Here is a 22,806-nt window from a genome sequence, read left to right on the forward strand (position 1 = left end):
ACAGGAAGATAAGAGGGAAACTCTTTCTCATTTGCTCTAGGTGTTTGTGCTGGGAAAAATGGGGGGAGGTCAAACAAAGCTGCTTCTAGGACTCCACAATTCATTTCTAACAACTTCTTAAAAGCCTCCCGTCCCGGAAGCAGACGCCCCTTCCCCGCTCTCTAAGCCCCGCTGCCCTCGGCCCCTTCCCAGACCGCCGGATCGGGGATTCCCGGGGCTTCAGCTCCTCCGCCGGCCCGCCCCTCCGAGCCTCGGGAGCCAGGTCGCCAGCCGCGGCGCTCAGTCTTGTAATGTCCTGGCTGAGGAGCAGAAGCGCCCGGGCAGCACCAAGGTGTGCAGTGCGGGAGGCTGGGGCTTCGGGGCGCAGAGTTGGGGGCGAGACCCTCCCCTCTCAGCCAGCCTTTCTGGGTTTCAAAGTTTCTGCCGCCCAAAGGGTCCGGGAGAGCCCGAGACGCCGCAGGACGTCGGCAATCCAGCCTCTCTGCCTCACTCCCCGAACGCCCACACTCTGCGCACTCCGGTGCGTCTGTCCCCTCCCCTCTTAGCCCTCCTCCCAGAGGACTCCGGACGTGCCCGGCCCTGCTCACCCCCTGCCGGGTCCCCGTCGACCTCAACACTGCGCGAAGCGCCCGCGTTCACGAACTTGGGCGGGGGAGGGGGTTCCTCCGGAGCAGCTGAGCGGCGGAACAGAGCCGGGGCGCCTCCCGCCGCGCAGGGACCCCCCAGCATGCACCCCCAGCCCTGAAGACCGGCGCCCAACCTACATACATGAGCGCGGGGCGCGAGCCGGAGGCCGGGCTCGCGGCGGGCGCAGAGGTAGCAGCGGCGGGCGCAGACCTGGGTTGCCAGCGCCCATCCTGGGCCGGCTGGGACCCGCGCGGGGCGGACCGCGGAGAGCCCAGCCCCACCTGCGCGCTCCGCCCGGCGCGCGCACCGGGCTAGGGCGTCTCCGGGGACTCGCTCATCGCGCTGCCAGCTGCCCGTGGTAGCGGCCCCAACTCGCGTCAGTGCCAGCGTCGCCCTCAGCCGCTCATCCTCCGACCTCTTCCCCGCTTCTTCGCGACCCAGGGCGCCCAGGGGACCACCCTGGCCCCGCCTCGCTTCTCTCTGCGGGCGGGCTCAGGTATTTCTCCAGACTCGGCGGTCGGAATGTCTGGGAAGCCGCGGCGCGTCAGAGGGAAAGGAGAAGCCCGGAGCGCGGCCGGCGCGCGAGTGGCATCGAGGCGGGCATGGGAGCCAGCGCGCCCGCCTCCCGCCCGGCTCGCGCTCGGCTCCCTCCTCTGCTGCCCCCGCCCGGGAGGCGCCGCCGCGGCCCGCGCTGCCCCCGGAGAGGCCCTCCCGCTGCACCCACTCCCTTCGCTGCGCCCGACCCACCTGTCAGTCGCCCGCGCGGCCGTGTCCCCCGCCGCAGACCCTGCCCGGCTGCCATTCTCCCGGCGTGTCACTCACTTTCCGCTGGACCTTTCATCTTGGCTTTTTTCTTTTCTTTAATTTCTTCCTTCCTAATTGGCCCCCTCTGGCTTTCCTCTCTGTGGACAGTTTGGTTCAGCTGCTGATTCAAAGGTCGTGTTAGTTTAGCAGACTGTTGAGAATGTTTCGTCTTTGCATTCAGAAACCCAGAGCCATAGACGTCTGCGAGCAAGAAACGTAAAAATCTCCAGCGCGAACTTTCTGAATGTCTGCCAGTCTCTCTCCACTCGCATCTTTCTCTCCTTGCCTGCTCTGTTTTCTACTACAAATCAAAACGTTTCCCAACTTTGCTAGACTCCTCAGCTCTTAAGCAGAGGCCTGATTGTTTTTACTCTTTGATCTTGCGTAAAGGAGAGAAAGTTAATAGTACCTATTCAAATTAATCCCTGAAATAGAATTTTCATGGAAATGGCCATCCCCAGGGCAGTGGTTCCCGTTCATGGCATTTTAGAATCCTGAAAATGCTCAAATGGTAAACACATAACTTTCCCTGCAAGTCCAGGCGCTCTGCCTGGTGGGAACTGGGGAGGCTAGCTTGGGACAAAGCAGTTCCTCTAACTTTTAAAAAACACTATGAGTTCCTGTCCTTTGAAGGGACATAGATGATTCCAGAAACCATCATTCTCAGCAAACTGCTACAGAACAGAAAATCAAACTCCGCACGTTCTCACTCATAGGCCGGTGTTGAATAAAGAGAACACTTGGACACAGGGAGGGGAGCATCACACCCTGGGGTCTGTTGGGGGGACTAGGGGAGGGACAGTGGGGGGAAGGGGGAGTGGGGAGGATGAGGAGAAATGCCAGGTATAGGTGATGGGGTGATGGAGGCAGCAAACCACCTTGTCGTGTGTACCTATGCAATGATCCTGCATAATCTGCACATGTACCTCAGAACCTAAAGTAGAATTTTAAAAATGGACAAACAAAGCTTATCTGAGGTGCTAGGAAGGCCTCCTTGAAAGTGATACTTCCACTTCAGCCTCCAGAGGAGCTGGGTGTACAGGCCACTACATAGGGCTAATACATTTTTAAATTTTTTGTAGAGATGGGGGGGTCATCCTTTGTTGCCCAAGCTGGTTTTGAACTCCTGGCCTCAAATCCTAGCCTTTCAAAGTGTTGAGATTACAGGTGTGAGCCATCATGCCCAGCCCTTTCATTTCTTGTTACCCTCAGACCACACTTGCCTGTGGCTGCAGCAGCCTGCCCACCCACCTGTCTCTCATTACATGCTCTAATCAATTACGGCTTCTGTGTCTTTATGATGCCTGTAATCCAAATATCACATCTTTCTCAGCACCACCAAAATTAAAACATGGCTCAAGGTGTGACCATATATAATGTGCAAAATGAGTCCTCAGTATTATAAAAGCAAGTGCTTTTATAGCATGGTTAGGCTACAGTTTTTGTGGTTTGACTCACTTATTAGCTAATTATGTTCTTCTCATTAAATATCCTGTTTGTTTTGTTTTGCCAACAGCACTCTCATGTGGTTACAATGGGGTAGCCCCAGACATGTGACTAATAAGAACAAAACAGTAATAGTATGTGTCCAGAATTCTAACTGAAAAAATGATTGGGAACTCAAGTGAGGGAATAATGATGTCTCTTTATTGATCCCACCTCAATCACGGGTCTCTTTGAATCAGAAACTTCTTGTCCCAGCCAGCTGGTTCCAGTAGAGAGCCTTGCATATGAGATAGCCAAACCTGCAAGAAGAGGCCAAAGCTGAGGACGATTTAAGTGACCACATGTCCAGATGGCTTTGTTCCGTCAGATATTCTCAGAGATGGTGTTACAGGACCCATCGAATGAGTGGGTTTCCCAGGAATTGCTGTCCTTTGTGAAGAAGAAAAATACCCATGCAGCTTGATGAGCTGGGTAAGCTGAGAAAATCTGGGGGACTTTGCAGGCATTGAAGGAATATACAAGTTTTTTTTTTTTTTTAATTGCCAGTGCAGTGAATTGTTGTGATTCCTTTCTTCTTTCCTTCCTTTTTTCTTCCTTCCTTCCTTCCCTTTGCCCTCCTCCTTCCCTTTCTCCCTCCCTCCTCCATCTATCTTTCCCCTTCCCTTCTGCCTTTGCCTTCCTCTTTCCTTTTTTTTCCAGGCGGCAGAGTGCAAAGCAGCCACAGAAAGATCTCTGGTCAGGGAGCGAGGAAACATGGGTGTCATCCAAGTTCCACCAGGGGCCAGTTCTGCAACCTTGATCAGGTCACTCCCTGTTACAGGCTCTTTGTTTTCTCACCTTTCGAAGGAAAAGGGGAGTTTCTCTGAATGAAGAGCAAGGCCAAAGCACTCTAGGAAAATGGCACATTTCTGCCTCCATGCCCTGTTTTAACTGAGTTTGTTGCTTCCATTTACTTCCCGTGTGCAAGAGTTAAATTCACCTGCTGAGGTAGTCTTGTTTAGAAGCCAGTCTAAGAGTCCGAGCTTGGCCGCGGGGCCTATCCTGAGCCATGCAGAGCATGTCCCTTTCGGTAGAATTAATCTTACCTTTATTTTCTCCCCAGAGCATGGTTTATGTTTCTTGTACAACCCTTATAACAGTCAACTTTTTCATAGCTCCAAATAATGTGTACCCCCCTCTGAAATGGCAGCTTATTAAGGGCCAGTGGCTGTGCTTTAGTCATCCTTCTATGCTTAGAGCTAATAGGGCCAAGTGAGGAGGGAAGGAAAGAAGGAGGGAGAGAGTGAGAGAAAGGAAAGGAAAGTGATTCGGAGGGAGGGAGAGAAGCAGAGGAAGGGAGGGAAGAAGGGAGAGAGGAAGGAAGGAAAGAGGGAAGAGAGGAAGCAAGAGCGGGAGGAAGTGAAGAAAGCATGGGAATGAGGGATGGAAGGAGGTAGAGAGGGAATGGAGGGAGGGCGAGAGGGAAAGAAGAAAGATGAAGGAAAGGGAAAACATAGGAAGGAAGGAAAGAGAATAAAGGAAGAGTAAAAGAGAGACGGGAGGAATGGAGTGGGCAGGAGAAAAGAATTGAAGAGAGGAAGGAAGGGAAAGAGTAAGAAGAGAGGGAGGGAGGAGAGGGAAGGGAGGAAGAGAGAGGGAAGGGAGGAAGAAGAAAGGGAAAAGAGGGAAGGAAAAATGATGAAAAAAAGGATGGAAGAAAGGGAGGAAGGAAGGAAGGAGGGAAGGAAGGAGGGTGGAAGAGGGAGGGAGGGGAGGAAGGAAAGCCAAAACCAGGAGACATTCGCTTATTATTTATACAATGTCAGGCAAATTTACAACCATCTGATTCTATTCCTTACAATACTACTAGTTTTAGGAACCATTATTGTTTTCCATTTTGCTTGTGGAAAACCATGCCTGAAAGAGATTAGACTTGACTAAGGTTATCCAGCTAATAAGGTAAGAGCCTGGTTAACAGCGACACCTGTGACCGCACTCCCAGGGTCCTGTCCCGGCAAACCCCCACTGCTGTCTCCTCCAGGTGGGCTGTGGGTCAATGACTTACTATTCTGGGCTAACTGGCTCTCCCCAGTTTGTCTATCCAGCCAGAACTGCAGGACCTCAGGCACTGGGCTTTACAGTCATCGTGGCAGAGAAGCCACAGGTCATGCAAGGAGCAGAGTGGGCTGTAGGGGCTCCGGGGGCCGTCCTGAGAGGCCGCTACATCTTCCCTTTCTCAGGCCAGGCCCCCCTTTAACAGGGACTCGCGTTTGCCAACAAATGAGAGAACACATTAACACATGCATGGCTGAGAAACGATCTCTGGATGGACATTTTCTCAGACCCAGAGGAGGACCAGTCAAGGATCAGGTTCCCCTGGGAGGAAGCACAGAAGAGACGATGCCCTGGGAGGAGAGGCCCCTCAGGGCGCCCATTTGTAAGTGAAGTAGAAGAGAGGTAAGGCGCTTAGGTCCGCTCACAAGCTCCTCAGCTGCAACTGCGTTGCCAGCTGTTTGTGATTTGAAAGTGGAAAAGACTGCGTGGAATAAAACATAAACGAATTTAGGATGACTGCAGACCTGAGCGGGAAACCAAGAAGGCCTTAATGGAACGCAGATTCAGTGAGCGAACAAGCACCTTGCACATTCGCTCTATGGGGAGAGCTGCTTGTGAGGCTTTACAGGCGGCAGTGGAGAGAACGGGCTGGTGGCGCGCCTCACCTTTGCAGGTGAGGAGACAGTGTGGCTGCCCTGGGGAAGGAGGCCCTCCCGGGAACTCCTGTTCCAGGCACACCAGCTACAGCAGTGCCTGCAGAAAACACAAAGAGCTCCCCACTCCTGCTCATGGCTCACTCCTCCCACTGACTGCAGATTGCCTGAACCCACGGAGAAGAGTTTTCCTTCATTTAGTTCACACCTTTGGCAAAGCCATTTAACTTGAATTCTGGGCTTCGGCCAGCAAAGGAAATGCTGTGAAACCTTCATCTTTGAGGGTTAGAGGGAATAAAAGCCACTTCCACCTGAAATCAAGGGTCAGCAGGATTATTATGGTTCAGGCAGAAAGGTGACAATTAATGAGTGGGTGAAGGCCACTTTAGTGCTCAGATGGCTTTTTATGGATGTACACCGAGCAGGCCTGGCTGTTAAGGGAGCCACTAATTAAAGTTCTGCCCTGGAACGGGCTACCAGTCGGCAGGGCAACAGCTCCATTACTGCTTCCCCTTTTGATACATGTCTGGAGTTGAGAGTTACTGTTCCCCGGGCCGACCCGCCGCACATGCTGCCTGATTACAACACACCTTGGGGACTCATCCCTTCTGCTATGATGCCAAAAGTCAGCAGCATCTGTTCAGATAATCAAATGGATGACTCGCAGATATTCTTCTGAAATCAGTGGCAAAATCTTACTCCTTGAAAAGAGGTTTCCAGGGATCCATTTTTAGTAGACTATAAAGATATCCGCTATACTGGCATCATAGACCCCATAGATATGGATCAGAAAAAAAGTTTCAGAAACAATTATTATAAAACAAAGGCCTGTTGGAGCTTACTACTCTGAGAAGTACAATAAGCAGTTGGCTCAGAATGGTTGGAATTGTAGATGGCACAGCCCTGTGCAGTAGTGGGACAGGACAATGGTCTATAAAGCAGAGGTAAGAATTGTATTTTTAAAGATCTTTCCTCTTACCTTTGGAGAGTTCCAAAGGAGGAAATCTCTGTCTAGTGCTGCATGCCATGAGGCCCTATTTGGGCAGGATTTTCCTTGGAGTCAGTAAAGGGAAACTGAAATTCACTCTGGAGCCCTTCTGAGTTGGGATGTGTTTTCTCCTGACTTCTCTGACCCATCATCTTCCCAGGAGCCAAGCACTGGACATGGCTGGGAATGCTCCACAAGAAATGGAGCTTTATTTGTACCCTGTGGTCTATATAGGGGATGCTTTGCTTGCCTGAGCACAGCAGAAAGCAGTGCAGGAAGGGGAGGGTGTTTCTAGGTGGGCTGATAATGAGTGAGTAGCTAAGAGAAAAAAACAAACTCTATTTTTAATTTGCTTTCACACTATGACAATCCACACAGAAAACTTCCGTGGCCAAATGTTTGGTGACTACTTCCCCACCCTAAAGCAAGTGATCAATTCTGCAGCCACCAGCAGGGTGTCCTTCAATTCAATTCTGACTCTGTCTATCTGGAGATAGCCTCAGATTCCACAGGTTAGGAGTTCAGTCCCCAAGACTGCCCCCACTTCTGAGGCCAATCTCAAGGCCCTAGTTGTTTTACTTGTGCTTCTGACTGACTGGCTATAAATCAGGGATCTCCTAAGCCCCCTCCTTGAATTTGATTAAATTGCTAGAGTGGCTCACAGAACTCAGGGAAACACTTTACCAGTTAATTATAAAGGATATTACTAAGGATACAGATGAAGAGATGCATAGGGCAAGATATGGGGGAAAGGCATGAAACTTCCATGCTCTCTTCAGGTGCCCCACCCTCTAGAAACCACTGCCCATTCAGCTATCCAGAAGCTCTTCAAATGCTGTCTTTTTGGTTTTTTTCAGAGGCTTCATTAGGCAGGTGTATGAGTTAAATCATGCGAACTTGTTAAAATACAAAAAGACATTACTTTGGAGTCACTAAAAATTTTAGCAGATATATGCCAGGAAGCAAAGTCAAAGACCAAATATATATTTCAAAATATCGCAGGGTCACATGCATCTTTGGTGGAGAGTCGGGAAAGTGGGTCTGCTGGGATGACTGATTTCCTTGGCCCCAAGCTGGTTTACCTCTAGAACCTTCCCTGGTATGCCAAGGGGACTTTGAAATTCTCTGGGGCCCCTCAGTACTTTCCCAGATATCGCCAGCTATACAGGAGGATGACACAACCTGAGGCTGGGAGGTACAAGGGATTCCCTCTGTGAACAGATTATGAAGAACCTGACTTCTTCCTGACACTGCTTGATGCTCTGACGCTGGGCTTCATACTTGGGCTGGGACAGTGGGTGTGTGCTTCAGAAGAATCCTGGGCTCCTTATCACAAGGAGGTAAGTCCTTATTTCAAACGACTTCTTCATGGGATCTAAACATGAGTACATACAGATATCTATGACTTACAGGTCAAAGACAAGACAGCGACCACCCCTACTCTATCTCACTTCTGTGTTTCTCGCATCTAGAGCATGTAGCATCTGTAGCATGCAGCAATGGCAAGATAAATGTTTACCATTACCAACCCCCTCCAATCCCCCATCCCTCCTCCTTAACCCCCTACCTCCTCACCACCAACCCACTAGGACTGTGCTTGGTCATGCAAAACAGCCCTGCAAATACACAGAGCCCCAAGGCAATGAGTGAGCACAGGCTTCTGGACTTGTCTGCCATTTGCCAGGCTTTCCCAGGCACCACTTCTCCTCCTCACTCAGGAACATGTTTGCGAGGTTTTATCTCCAGCTATTGAAAGAAACTCCTTCCTTCCAGCACCAGGCATAAATAAGCCTGAAATTTCTCTGTGGTTCTGGGCCAAGAATTCTTGTTATATTGCTTTTCTCATACCGTATGCATCCTAATGATTCCCTACTCCCTTGTGATGTTCAAGAAAACAATCCTTTGAGAGACTATTGAGGAATTCAGCACCTGGTTTCCACCACTGGCCAGTGAACAGATGCTCAGGAATCCAAAGAATTTGAGAATGGCGAGATCTTCTCTATTTTATTCCTGTGGAGTTGGTATTATGTACCTCCTAGTCATTGGCCTTTAACTTCATTCTTTACATCACATTATTCAATTTGGTCTATTATTCTAATAACTGACATTCTGTCTTCCAACAAACTAAATAAACAGTCCCTGCTTGGGGTTCTCTGAGTTTCCTGGATCTGTGGTTTGATATCTGACATTAACCTGGGGAAATTCTCAGTTATTATTGTTTCACATATATTTTCCATTCCCTTTTCTGTTTTTTCTCCTTTGGGAATTTCCACTGCACATATGTTGTTCCTTTTGCAGTTGTCCCAGATAATTGTCTCAAACCCATCCTATGGTTTTCAGTTGTTTTTTCTCTTTGGTTTTTAATTTTGGAGATTTCTACTGAGATATTCTCAAACTCAGGGATTCTTTTCACAGCTGCGTCCAGTCTATTTAATAATTATAAGCTCATTAAAGGCATTCTCCGTTTCTGTAACAGTGTTTTTCTTCTCTAGTGATTCTTTCTGGTTATTTCTTAGAATTTCTATTTCTCTGCTTACATTGCTCAACTGTTCTTGTATGGTATTTACTTTATCCATTAGCACATTTTGCATATTAGTTATAGTTTTTAACATTTTCTGTTATGAGAATTCCAACACCCCTGCCATATCTGATGTCTGTTCTGTCTTTTCAAACTGTTTGTTTTGTTTGTTTGTTTGCCTTTCAGTGTGCCTTGTAATTTTTTCTTGATAGCAGCGCATGTTGTCATGGGTGAAAGGAACTGTATAAACTGGCCTTTCGTGCTGTGGTGGTAAGGTGTGGGAAGGGGAAAGACGCTACAGTCCTGTGAATAGGTCTCAGTATGTGGCAAGCCTGTGCCTCTGGACTGTAAACTTCAGCAAGTACTTCTCAATTTTTTATCCCCATTTAGGTGGCACAGGATGGCTGGAGTGGGCTAGAGTGGGATATTCCCTTCATCCAAGGTAGTTAGACTCGGAGAAAACCCTGGCAGACTAGGCTCTGGTTAACTAGTTTCTTCTGAGGGTGGGCTTTGCTAAGAAGAGAATGCTTTGTTGTATTTCAGAATAGTTCCCTTACCCCCCTACCCTTGCTGGAAGCAGAATCCTGTTTGATCTTTAGGAGGCAAAACTCACAAAAATGGGCTCCATTCCACCCCGTGCCTGGTGACTGGGTCTAGCCGGAGTTTTTATGTCCAGACTTGTCCACGATGAGCCCCCAGCACTTTGTCAATTACAGTTCAGGTGTTTCTGCCCTGGCACTGGTTCCATGGGGGTTGCTCCTCCATGGATTTCTGCTCTGGTAAAGAGTTCTTCACTTGTCTGTCTACTTTAGGGGCAGCGGTTTGATCTGTGATCTCATTTCCCTGGCAGATCTAAGAAGAGCTGTTTGTTGCTTTTCAGTTCACTCAGCTTTTGACTTGTAAAGGTGGTGAGAAGACGTCGCTCCTCATGTGCGGCACCAGAAACCAGAAGTTCATGAGTATCCTTTGAGTAAAATTTTTCAAATAGTTTCAAAGCCACCTTCTATACTTGCATTCAAATCATATTTCTGCCATGTGTCTCAAAGATATTGTTGCTGTTAATGCATCATATTTTTTATTCTAATGCCTGTTTTATTTTTTTGGAGATTGTGCACTGAAAGGTAGATATTGATATCTATTTGACAACAGATATGTAAAGGTTTGCCACCCAATATCCATTCTCTTTCTTCTGATAACACACACTGTCCTGGTTTTCCTCTAGAGAGCCAACACCTGCCCCAGTCTCAACACAGCTGATTCTCACCTGGCCAGCATCATTGCTATTTAGTCATTCTAGATATTCAGGGATGCTCCTGTGATCAATCCCATTGAGACTGCAAGAGCTGGCTCTGTCTTGAACCACATGAAAATAAAATATTTCCTTTTCTTTTTCCTACTAGACTTGAATCTTGTAAAAATTAAGGCTGGACCTGCTAGGGTCACCACAAATTGTAAGTAGGTTCTACCAGAAATGGAGGCAGCATAGAAGAAAACAAGCAAGAAAAGAAGACAAATCAACTCCTGATAATGTGATATGAGGTGTGAGGTCCTCGCAGGCGCAAAGAAATCTCCAGCTGGTTCTCTTTGTAGTCACCAGAGCCAATGTACATCGTTTTTTTTTTTTTTTTTTTTTTTTCAATTTTTCTCCTAAGCTGATTTGAAGTCTTCTGTCACTTGCAAATTCAAAAGCCCTGACAAATAAAATGGTTCATTAATTGAATCAGCTATATCATAATTCAAATGGTGGCCTGACAACATATCTGCAGATATCAAAATCCCACCATAATAATTAGACTCTAAATGGTTTTTAGTCCTATTTTCAGTATTCTCAAAAGTGCTCTCTTAGAAATTAAGCCACCGCTTTTTCTGCACAAGAATTCCTTTCATGCCATCCCAGCAAATCTGCCTCTATGCGCTCAGAGGCAGAACTGGTTCTGAATTGTGCAAAGAGTCATCGTTGCCAGCTCTGCTCCATTTTTTCCTGGCAGACCCGGCATCCAATCAAGATTTCTGGATCTTTTCCAATTATAACACCATTTGGAAATACTCAGCATTTTCCAGCCTTGAATAATGTATTGATCTCTTTAAAGGAGAAAATATTCTCACAGACCCCCAATGTTGACTTAAATTATTTCTATTGTAATTTTACTTAAATATATGTACAAATATAAAACATTACAAACTGTTAAGCTTATAGCTTTTAGACAACTATAAAAATAAGTTTACAGATCAGATATAATATAAACTACAAAACCAATGGAATGGAATCGAGCTACATTAGCTTACCAGGACAGAGCAGAGAATATTCCCAAAGCCCCATGGCTGCTCACAGCTTGGGAGGCCAATGTTTCTAATTACTCTGAGTTCTGAGCTCAGCATTGTCAGAGGATTCCTGCCTGGCAGGGCCTGGATTCTCCAACATTTTTCTGTATTTAGACTATTTCAATGCTTCATTAGCATGGCTTCCCATAAAGTCACTGGCCTCTACTTAACATAACTATAGCCATTATTTATGGAGACTCTTTGCTGTTTCTTATTGAATCTGTGACTATTAAAATTGTACCAAATGCAGTATCAGCATAATAATAAACGTTTGAACTGTGAGAAATAAAATCACAGGATGGCCCTCAGCAAGGTGTTCGTCTAAAGATCTAGAAGATCTGGTTATGCAATTTTTAACCAACTTTATTAAGCAATACTTTACATACAACGAAATGTACAGACTTTATGTACTTGGATGGATTTTGACAAATATATACATTTGTAACCAACACACCGATCAAAATGTACATTGTTACCCCTCAATAATTTTCCTGTTATGTATTTCAGTCAATATCCTATCTGACTGCTGTGAAAGTTGTCAGAATCAAAATGTAGTCACTAATGTTAAGAAACCACTGACAAATAGAACTGAGAAAGTCTATGAATAGAGACTTCTCATGATTGTATGCCTGATAACAAAAAAGGCTACAAAACCACAACTTTGCACAAAGGCTCTCACAACCCTACACAAAAAATACTTCTTCCAGGGCATCTGTCCAGCAACTGCCTGTCCACCCTCTGGCTGGTGTCACCCTTGCTATTAATCTTTGTAACCAAAGACAATTACTTAAAAGTAGTTATGAAATTCTTCTAATTTTCCCTTTAAAATCCCTAGTTTTCTCTTACCTCCCTGAATACACACATAGTTTAGTATGACATGTGTATTCCCACTGCAATGCCCTATTCCCAGATAAATATCTTTTCTTTTAGAGAGCCTGACTCTGTTATTTGGGTTGATGCTGCCAAACCAACCCTTCACACCTCTGGTCTCAGAAAAATCACTTCCACTTTGCTTAAGGACTTCTGATAGATGGAATCATATTGCACCATACAGTCTCTGTGTCTGTCTTCTTTCACTCAGTACTCTATTCCATGTGATTAGAGTACTGAGTGATCTAATAGATTAGATCTATTCATGTCATTATGTAGTTAGGAAGCTGTCCATTTTTCTGGCTACATAGTCTCACATTTTATGGCTCTTCAATAGTTTGTTTTTCTGTTGACTTGTTAATGGACATTTGGATTGTTCTGGGGATTTGGTTATTGGGAATAAAGCTGGTACATCTTCTTGTGGATATGTGCTCTCTGAGAAGTGGAATTGCTGTATGTGTGGTGTATATATATATAACTCTATAAGAAATTACTGAATTACTTTCCAAAATGTCTGTACATGTATCGTATTTCTACCAGCAGTATTTGAGAATTCCTACTGTTCTAATTCTTTGTCAACATTGATGTTTTTACTCCTTTTGAATTTTAGACAAACTAGTCCATGCGAAGGAGCATCTCATCTTGGTTTTAATTTGCCTTTGCCTTTTAACTAGCCAATGTTGGACACTTTTCCATATGCTTTTGGCTTTTTGTATAAATTATGTTATAAGGAGTCTATTTACAATTGCCTGTTTTTGAACAAAAACAAATTGATTATTTGTCTTTTTTGTTGAGTTTCTGTAGTTTATACATTTTTTGGTTAGATATCCTTAGATATAAACATTTTGACCTATTTTCATTCTTTTTAAAAAAGTTTTCATATCTTGTTCTTTCATTTTTTGACAAGGAAGTGAAAACAAAACTTAAAAACATCTGCATTTTCATTCTTAAGTCTCTTAAAAAGCAACAATTTATTTAACAAATTCCAACTTATAAAATGGTGTTTTCTTCATTATTTCTCATTTCTTTCTGTCTTTTCTAGAATATTTTTGCCTACTCTGAGGTAGTGAACCATGATTTCCATGTTTTCTTCTGGATGCTGTATAGTTTTGGATTTTGTATTTAGGTCTATGACCTAGATCAAGGTAATTTTGTGGTGTATTCAGAGTTTGAAGTTAAGGTTTCTTTCTTCCATGCAGATACCTAACCTTTCCGTTATCATTTGTTGAGGATTGTCCTCAACCTCAGAGTAGGCAAAAATATCCTAGAAAAGATAACTTCCCTTTCAGTATTTGTCAAAATTCCATCAACTCTCTAGTGTATTTGTCAGGCATCTGTTCTGTTCCACAGCTTTAAAGATAGATTTGTATGCTAATATCATTAGTGCTTTAATTAAATACCTTTCTAATAAGCCTTGAAATCAGGGAGCATAGGTCCTTTTGATTTAAAAAAATTGTATTAGCTTTGACTTTATTAAGTATATTGCTTCAAATTTCCACATGAGTAGTTGAAACAATGTGTCAGTCTCTGCAGTCATGCTTAGTGGTTGGTATTGAGTTCACAAATCCACTGGGAGAGACGACATCTTAATAACATTCAATCTCTAATCTATGAACATAGTATGTCTCTCTACATGTTAACTTGATTTTTTCTGTGAATTTTTTAATACAAAATTCTAACACACAATTTTAAAAATTTATTACAAAGTATTTTCTGTTTCTGAATGTTATTATAAGTACTTAAAAATTTTATTTTCCAATAGTTTCTTACTAGTTATAGCAATGAAATTGGTTTTTGCATGTTGACCTTATGTCCTATCACCTAGGTGAGTTCATTTATTGATTCTAGTAATTGCTTTGCATATTCTTTAGGATTTTCTTAAGAAAAAAATTGTATGGACATCAAATAAAGACAAGTTTAGTTCTTTTTCTCCAATCTTTATTTCTTTTTATTTTTAAATACTTTATTTCATTCTTTAGAGACCTCTAACACAATGTGAAAGAAAAGGACTTAGAGCCTTGCTCACATTCATACATGGAAAACATTCAAAATGGATGATTAAATATAACATTGGCTGTAGGTTTTATTTGTCATGTCCTTTATTAGATTGAGGAAATTTCTTTTTTCTTTGCTGATTGTTTTTATAATGAATATTGACTTTGTCCAGTGCATTTATTTTTGTATCTAATAGCCTGATCATTTTTTCTTAGTGTATAAGTTATATTGATTTTTAAATGTGGAACACATGTTGCATTCCTGAGATTAAACCCCACTTGGTCATAATGGTGAATTCAGTTTGCTAATATTTAATGAGGATTTTCATGTTTATGTTCATGAGAGATATTGGTCTACAATTTGTTTTCTTGTAAGATTTCTGTTAGCTTTTGCTTTTAAGGTAATTCTGGCTTCACAATGGAAATTGGGAAACATTTTCTTATCCTGTCTTTTCTGAAAGAGTTTGTATACAACTGATACTATTTATTTTTTAGATGTTTGATGGAATTCACCAGTCAAGCCATCTGAGCCTGGAGATTTCCCTATTAGTCAATGTTTAATTATAAATTCAATTTAAAAATAACATATAACAATTCAGAATTTCTAATATTTTGGAAATTATTTTTTAAAGAAATTTGATCAATTCCTCTAAGTTGTCAAGTTGTTTTGGCATAATATTAAAAATATACCTTTGCTATCCTTTCAATATCTAAAAATCTGTAGTTATCTTTCTAATTTCATGCTTCTTTTGTAAATTGTTTTCTTTTTCTTAAAATTTCATTATTATTAAAAAAAATCTTAGTTTGTCTCTGTTGGTATGTTCTGTAGTTTGTTTTTTATTTCATTAATTTTTTTCGGAGGGGTAAATCTTGCTGTCTTTTTCGTAGATTTTTATATTGGAAACTTAGGTAATTAGTTTTGTACTCTCTTCTTCTATTGAAATGTAACCATTTAAAGCTATTGGTTTTATTTAAGGACCACCGTATCTGCATCCCATAAATGTTGATATTTGTCTTCTCAACACTCAGTTGAAAATATTTTTTAATTTTTCTGGAGGATTTTTTTCCAACCTATTTCTTATTTAATGTCTGCTGCAAAATCTCCAAATATTTGGAAAGTTCTACATCATTTCTAGATAATTTTATAATTACTGACGTTTATTTTTAATTTAATTCAAATGTGGTTAGAGAATATAATATTTACTATTTTCATCCTTCAAAATGTGTTAAGACTGGTTTCAAGGTCCATCACATGTTCCATCTTGGTCTGTATTCCATGAGCCTTGGGAAGGATTGTGCATTCTGCTGTGTTAGGTGTGTTCCACAAGTGGCAATCATGGCTGGTTGGTTGATGCTATTTTTCCTATCTTTTATATTTCTACTGATTTTTTGTTTATATGTTTTATCACTTATAAAAGCTAGACATTGAAATCTCAAACTATGACTGTGAAGTTGCTTTTAAGACCTTTAGCTCTGTCAATTTTGCTTCACGCATTTTTGAAACTGTTTGCTAATATTTTTAATTATTTGAGTTTCAGTTATTATAAAATAGTCCTGTTTATATATGCTTATACTCCTTTTATAAAATCCTATTTTGTTTGTTATTAATACACTCACACTATTTTTCTTGTGCTTACTCTTTGTATTACATATCTTTTTCCATTCCTTCAGTCTTTTAAGATTTTCTTTATATCATTATTTTTTAAGTCAACCACTTAACTATGCTATTCCTAGGTGTCATTTCTTATTTATTTTGAGAGAGTCTCTTGCTCTGTCCCCCAGGTGCCATCTTGGCTCACTGCAACCTCCACTTCCTGGATTCAAGCAATACTCCTGCCTCAGCCTCCCGAATAGCTGGGATTATAGGCATCTGCCACTATGCCCCACTATTTTTGGTATTTTTGGTAGAAAAAGGGTTTTGCCATGTTGGCCAGGCTGGTTTTGAACCCCTGGCCCCGGGTGATCCACTGTGTTGGCCTCCGAAAGTGCTGGGATTATGGGCATGAGCATTCGCACCTGGCCTATTCATATTTATTTATTGTGATGGAGTTTTGCTCTTGTCTCCCAGGCTGGAATTACAGGCATGAGTAGCTGCACCTGGTCTGTTTGTATTTATTTATGTATTTATTTTTGCAATGAAGTTTCACTTTTGTCTCCCAGGCTGGAATGCAGTGGCATGATCTCTGCTCACTGGAATCTCCACCTCCTGGGTTCAAGTGATTCTCCTGCCTCAGCCCCCTGAGTAGCTGGGATTAAAGGCTTCCACCACTACAACTAGCTAATTTTATATTTTTAGCAGAGACGGGGTTTCACCATGTTGGCCAGGCTGGTCTTGAGCTCCTGATCTCAGATGATCCACCCGCCTCGCCTACCAAAGTGCTGGGATTACATGTGTGAGCCTCTGCTCCTACAGTAGACACAGGGAACCAATATTTAGGAAAAGGCTGTATTTATTTTATTTAAACTTTGCTGCGCTTACAGTGTGTCTGGATTGCTGCTTTTGATCAAATTTTTAAGTTTTGGCCAACAGTTTTTTTTTTCTCCCAACCTTTCTCTCCTCCTACTGGGGCTCCAATTACGCATATTTCAGAATGCGACACTGTCCCCAGGTACTGAAGCTTTATTCATTTTTTAAAAAAGCAAATTCTTCAGCCAGTACTTCAATTTCAATGATTTCTATTGACTTGTCTTAAAATTTATTTAATCCTCATTTCTCTGTTCAATCTGCTATTAACCCCATACAGTAACATTTTATTTCAGATATTGTATGTTTCAGTTTTCATGTTATTCTGTATAGTTTCCATGTCTCCTAAATTCTTTGTCTCTTTATTCATCTTTTTATATTTTTAATCCATCTCATTGTTATTTTAAAGAACATATCTGCTGATTCTAAAATCTGAGCCATCTGTTGCCTTGTTTCTATTGATTGATTAGATGTAATATAGATATATCCTCCTTATTTAAGGAAATACCCTTTCCTCTGTTTGGCATCTATAAGTTAGGATTGATTGTTCTGAGCTGATCGGGAGTTGAGCTGGTTCAGTAGAGTATTATGGCTTTAATATATACAGCAGGGCCTTGAAATTCAAGCACCAAGAGTTTCGTTCTTTGTTTTTCTTTAGTTTTCACAGAAGTTTAATTTGTCTGGGGTTTGGTTGCATATTTGCTTAAACTCAGCTCACCTGGCACTTCAAATGCTTTCAGGCTGAGCTCAGGCTCTTCCTCATGAAGGACTCTAGAGCTCCAGAGTCAGAGGAAGACTGCTATACCTCAAAGCTGGGAGACCCAGAGACCATTGGATTGCAAATCTGGATGACTCAGAGATGCCCTGCTATGGAAACTGGGAAACCTTAAGGCTGAGATCTGGGCGCTGCAGGACTGCGAGACTTGGACAGTGAGAGCTTATTATGATTTCTGTTCTACAGCCCTCCTCCACCCTCTATAAAACTCTTGGGTTACAGAATTACTGAGTAGAAGAGATTATCCTTGCCTTTGTGCTTTTTCCAGACTCAGAGCTGATCTGCCTGTCCATAGGGGTGTCAATAATTTGGATGGTTTTGCCTCATCCCAGAAGCTGTCTTTCCATGGCCAGCCCATGCCTCTCCCATGACTGCAGCCACCCCCAGTCATCATGGGAAAGTGCACTGTGCCCCTTGCTCATGTGGGCCATGCTTGCCTTCAGGAGTTTTCGCTCTTTCTGGTTTCTTTGCTTTCACAGCTCCACAGTAACTTTAAAAAAAGTTAAAACATGTCCTGTGCATTTTGGTTAAGATCAGAGTGATTTTTAAAATATCCTTCTAAATACTAACTGGAAGTGAAACTTAATTATATGATTTCAAAATTATTAGAAATTAAGACACTTAAAATCAATGAAACAAATAAGACCTCAAAAGCTATGTCCCCAAATTCTCGGGGTTCTCAGGTCCCAGTTTGGGGAAAAGTATTTTAGCTAATTATGACCCTTTTGGAGGTGAAGTTCATAGGAATATTTCCTCAGCCTCCAAGGCTTTAAATAGAATAGAGGGACAGACAGTAGCCAGTCTTTCTGGTTAGTGCAGCCAGATCCTGGGCCAGGGCTGGAGTCTGAGCCAGTAAGTGGGCAGGTTTCTTATCTTGGACTCTCTCTATTTGAGATTGCCAGATAAAATTCATAAAATACTGCATGAGGCATAATTATACTAAAAATATTGTTTGTTGTTTATTGGAAATTCAAATGTAACAAGGCATCCTGTACTTTTCCTTGAAAAATCTGATAACCCTATTTCTGTTGCATAATGCTGACTGCTTTATGCTAAGGATTTCTATAACAAGACATTAAAATGACTTTTTTTTCCCTTTTTTGCCAAATCAAAAGGTAAAAAATGAGTATTTTAACTTTCTGTTCTTACATGTGATCAGAGCTTTTCTGATAGAGGTTTTTTTATACAGTGGAATTAGTGGAATCACTTTATGATCCTGGATTCTAGGGAAAGGACACAGCAAATATAATGATTTATGGAACTAAAATTTCTCTTATTAAACTGTAAACTCATTGAGAGAAGAAATGCACTGTTCTTACTGATATTAAAATTTGCATTAAGGACATTTAATAAAAATAATAGCCAGGCGCGGTGGCTCAAGCCTGTAATCCCAGCACTTTGGGAGGCCGAGGCGGGTGGATCACCAGGTCAAGAGATCGAGACCATCCTGGTCAACATGGTGAAACCCCGTCTCTACTAAAAATACAAAAAATCAGCTGGACATGGTGGCACGTGCTTGTAATCCCAGCTACTCAGGAGGCTGAGGCAGGAGAATTGCCTGAACCCAGGAGGCGGAGGTTGCGGTGAGCCGAGATCGTGCCATTGCACTCCAGCCTGGGTAACAGGAGTGAAACTCCATCTCAAAAAAAAAAAAATAATAATAATATATACTCATTTAAGAACATTTGAATAATTATAAAAATGTATAAGAAAATAATAATAATTTGACCACCTAAGAGAAGCTCCTTCACATTTTAATGCATTCCTTTCATTCTTTGTATTGATATAAGAAGGGTGTCTGTGTGTGTGTGTGTGTGTGTGTGTGTGTGTGTGTATGCACATGTATGTAAAATATTTGTAGAATCACTATGTCTCAGACTCAAGCAGCCAGCCCATGATTACAGATACAGTCATATTTAAAGAAACAGCTGTTTGTAATATCCTGCAAAGCAACTTTTAAATAATGACTCCATATGTATGTTTACACATAAATTTGGCTAAAGATGCAAAGCCTAAGGTGTCACTCTGCTCTGTCTTAGTAATTGTTACACTAGACTCCTTGTCTCTTGGAATGATACACTCACTTGCGAACCTCCAGGTTATAATCTCCCAGTATCCCCCTACAGAATACCCATCTGTTACAGTAACAGCAGTTAATTGCTTGCGTTTTTGCAACTTTGAGCCAAGCTAATAGTTGGCTTTAGTGTCCACAGTCACTTGCTGTCACTTGGAAGAGCTGTTTTCACGACTCCATGCCAAAGTGAACAAGGGCCAGCTCGAGTGTCAGTCATCCATCAATGAAGAATATATAAAACCGACCTAGCAAGGAAGACACTGGAATTGTTAGAGCTAAGGGTAGGCCACTGTAGGAGTCCAGAAACAGCCTTTGATTTATTGATTTATTGGAAGATGAATTCTCTTCTACAGCAATTTGCCACAGTGACAAATAGGGACTGCTGGAGACAATCTGGTGATACATGCAGTTAGTATCTGTGGCCTTATCTTCGATTGATTCATGAAGTTTTTCTATTTTACTCATCAATATTGTTAGGTGACAGGTGCCTGGGCATATTTCTTGGCTTTGGAAAAACCCATCAAAAGAAAAGAAATCAATCTACAGATTATGTAGGTTAGAGAATCACAGGACAAAAATTAAGAAGACCTATACTTTTAAAGAGAGTGGTACTTCCACAGGCAAAAACAGTTTACATTTTGCAAGTTTTGGTTAGCAGGGAGTCCTTTCTTATGTTCCAAACATTTTCTACCCAAATAATTTCAAAATTCTTAGGGATGCTTGCATGTCTCACAGATCCACCTTCCTTTGGGAACTGGCAAAGTCATTTCTATAGTTGATTTCAAATTCCCTGGGTAAAATATATCCACCTGACAAGGATCTGGGACTGAGCCATCCTCCCTCTTCTCTCCTGCTGTGACTCTTTTCCAGCCTTCAGAAATGGCTCTGCATATCCAGTTCTTTCAAGGAAGGGGTTCATAGCAGAACTCTTTGGGCTGCAAGTGAGGGAGGGTTTTTAGTTATACGTTTTCCTTCCCAGAACCAAAAGACCCCATAGACCTCCAAGGGAAAGTTAGGCCAAGGGTGTTCAGGAGCCACACGTATGGCCTGGAATCTCCCTGCTGGGGCAATTGGGGTTCTGCTGTAGAGGCTGGCTCCCCTTCCTCATTCATTTGCTGGGTCTTGAAGCTCATAATTTTCCCCAAGCCTGGCTTCCCTTAGATTAGTCCTGGTATGAGCTGTGAAGTGAAAAGGGCTCCACTTTTCACTCCTGGAAATCCTAGATCTTTCCCAGTCAGAAGTGGTAGCTGTATGCTGTAGGAAGGGTGGGGAGCATTCTAAGACAAGATGTTCTACTAATACCCTGTGACTCCTAAGAGGCCCCTTTTCTAGACAGTAGAGTTGAGAGGCAGCATCATTTAATGTTCCATGCCTGTCAAGCTCTGATCTCCACCCTCCTTTTTTTTTTTTTTTTTTTTTTTTTTTTTTTTTTTTTTCTGAGATGGAGTCTTGCTCTGTCGCTTAGGCTGGAGTGCAGTGGCGCCATCTCGGCTCACTACAACCTCAGCCTCCCCAGCTTCAAGTGATTCTCCTGCCTCAGCCTCTGAGCAGCTGGAACTACAGGCACATACCACCATGCCCAGTCAATTTTTGTGTTTTTAGTAGAGACCAGGTTTCACCATATTGGCCAAGCTGCTCTTGAACGTCTCACCTTGTGATCCACCTGCCTTGGCCTCCCAAAGAGCCACTGCACCTGGCCTCCACCCTCTTTTTTTTTTTTTTTTTTTTTTTTTTTTTTTTTTTTTGCCTCTCTCTTCTCCTCACCTTTGCTTTTATTTTTCTGCACAAATTCAGGGCTTTTCTTTTATTAAAAAATTCATGGTTAGTTCCTGCCTGCATTTAATCACTTTGGGAGTGGCAATGACATGATCGAAGGGGATAGTCTTTGAAAACAAATTTGGCTGAATTTACATCGGATTCCATCATTTATTACCCATGTGATTAGGGGACAAATTTAGTGCTCTTTGAGTCTTAGTTTTCACTATTTACAAAATGGAGTCAGTCATGTCCAATTCAAACAGATGCGTATGAAGATTATGTGATTTAGTGCATATATTTTTTCATGCAAGGAAGGAATTTGCAGAGGATTTATATTCCTACTCTTCTTCCATTTTCTCCAGTTAATCTCTTACAAGCTGTTGGGATTTTGGTGTGTGGAACATCCGACTGATTTACCATCAGCTCTGATCTAGTTGCAATGTTTTGTTCCACCTTGAGTTTTGAGAAGCAAGATTCAGTCCTTTGACTCAGGGTCCAGACCGCTCCTGGCTCTCTGAGACTGGAGCCGGCACGTGTCCTGGGACTTCTCAGACTCTACCACGGTCTGTCTTGCGCTGTATTCTGCGTGGTCTGTTCTTGCCTTACCTCAGGCTTTTCTACAGGTTGTGACCTGAGAGTCATCCATTAGAGGGCTTCAATTAAATGCCGCCTTTTCCCCAAAACCTTTTGCAACTCACTCAGTTGGAGAAAGCACCATCTCAGAATAAACATGACACTTTTCCTGCACCACCTTCTTCCACCTATAAAATTCTTTCTCACATTTTATATAGCTGTTAAATAGCTGTGTATTTGAGGTGTTGGTCTCTTTCCCCCTTGCCCAGTAAACCTGTGAGATCAGAATCTTCATCTGATCCATCTCTATTTTTTCACAGAGCTTGGAAAATTGCCATATATGCAGAAGATACACTGTAAATGGTTTTAAGTAAATTGATTCACTTATTAAAATATAAAGTACTTGCTCTTACAGTCTCCCAGGATCTTTTGCCATCTTAAGTTCCTAAAAGTCCATTTTTATTGATAAAGGTCTTTCTCTAGCCTCTAGCTAAAAATGTTCAAATAAGTTATGGCATACTCAAAGCAGCAGTTATTAAAAATAATAATGCTATTTTATTTATTCCATTGAAGGCCTTACATTCTAAAAAAAAAATTGAGTATTAAAGACATAGAATTATATATGCATATGTATATAAGCCTAGAAGGCTACATACTAATATATGAATAGTGGTTCTTTCTGGTAAATGGAATTTTACGTGACTTTCTTCACATTTGTTTATCTGTTTTATGTTGTCTTTCAATGACTACATTACTTGAATTTACCAAAAAAAAAAAAAAAAAAAAAGAAAAGAAAGAAAGAAAAGAAAGGAACAAAATGAAATGCCACTGCTCATATGTATGAGGAAGAAAATAAAAACACTATAATTTGGGGACACTCATATTTTTTCAAGAGTAAGGAGCTGC

Source organism: Saimiri boliviensis, chromosome 10 (genome assembly GCF_048565385.1).
Source record: "Saimiri boliviensis isolate mSaiBol1 chromosome 10, mSaiBol1.pri, whole genome shotgun sequence".
Classification (NCBI taxonomy): Eukaryota; Metazoa; Chordata; class Mammalia; order Primates; family Cebidae; genus Saimiri; species Saimiri boliviensis.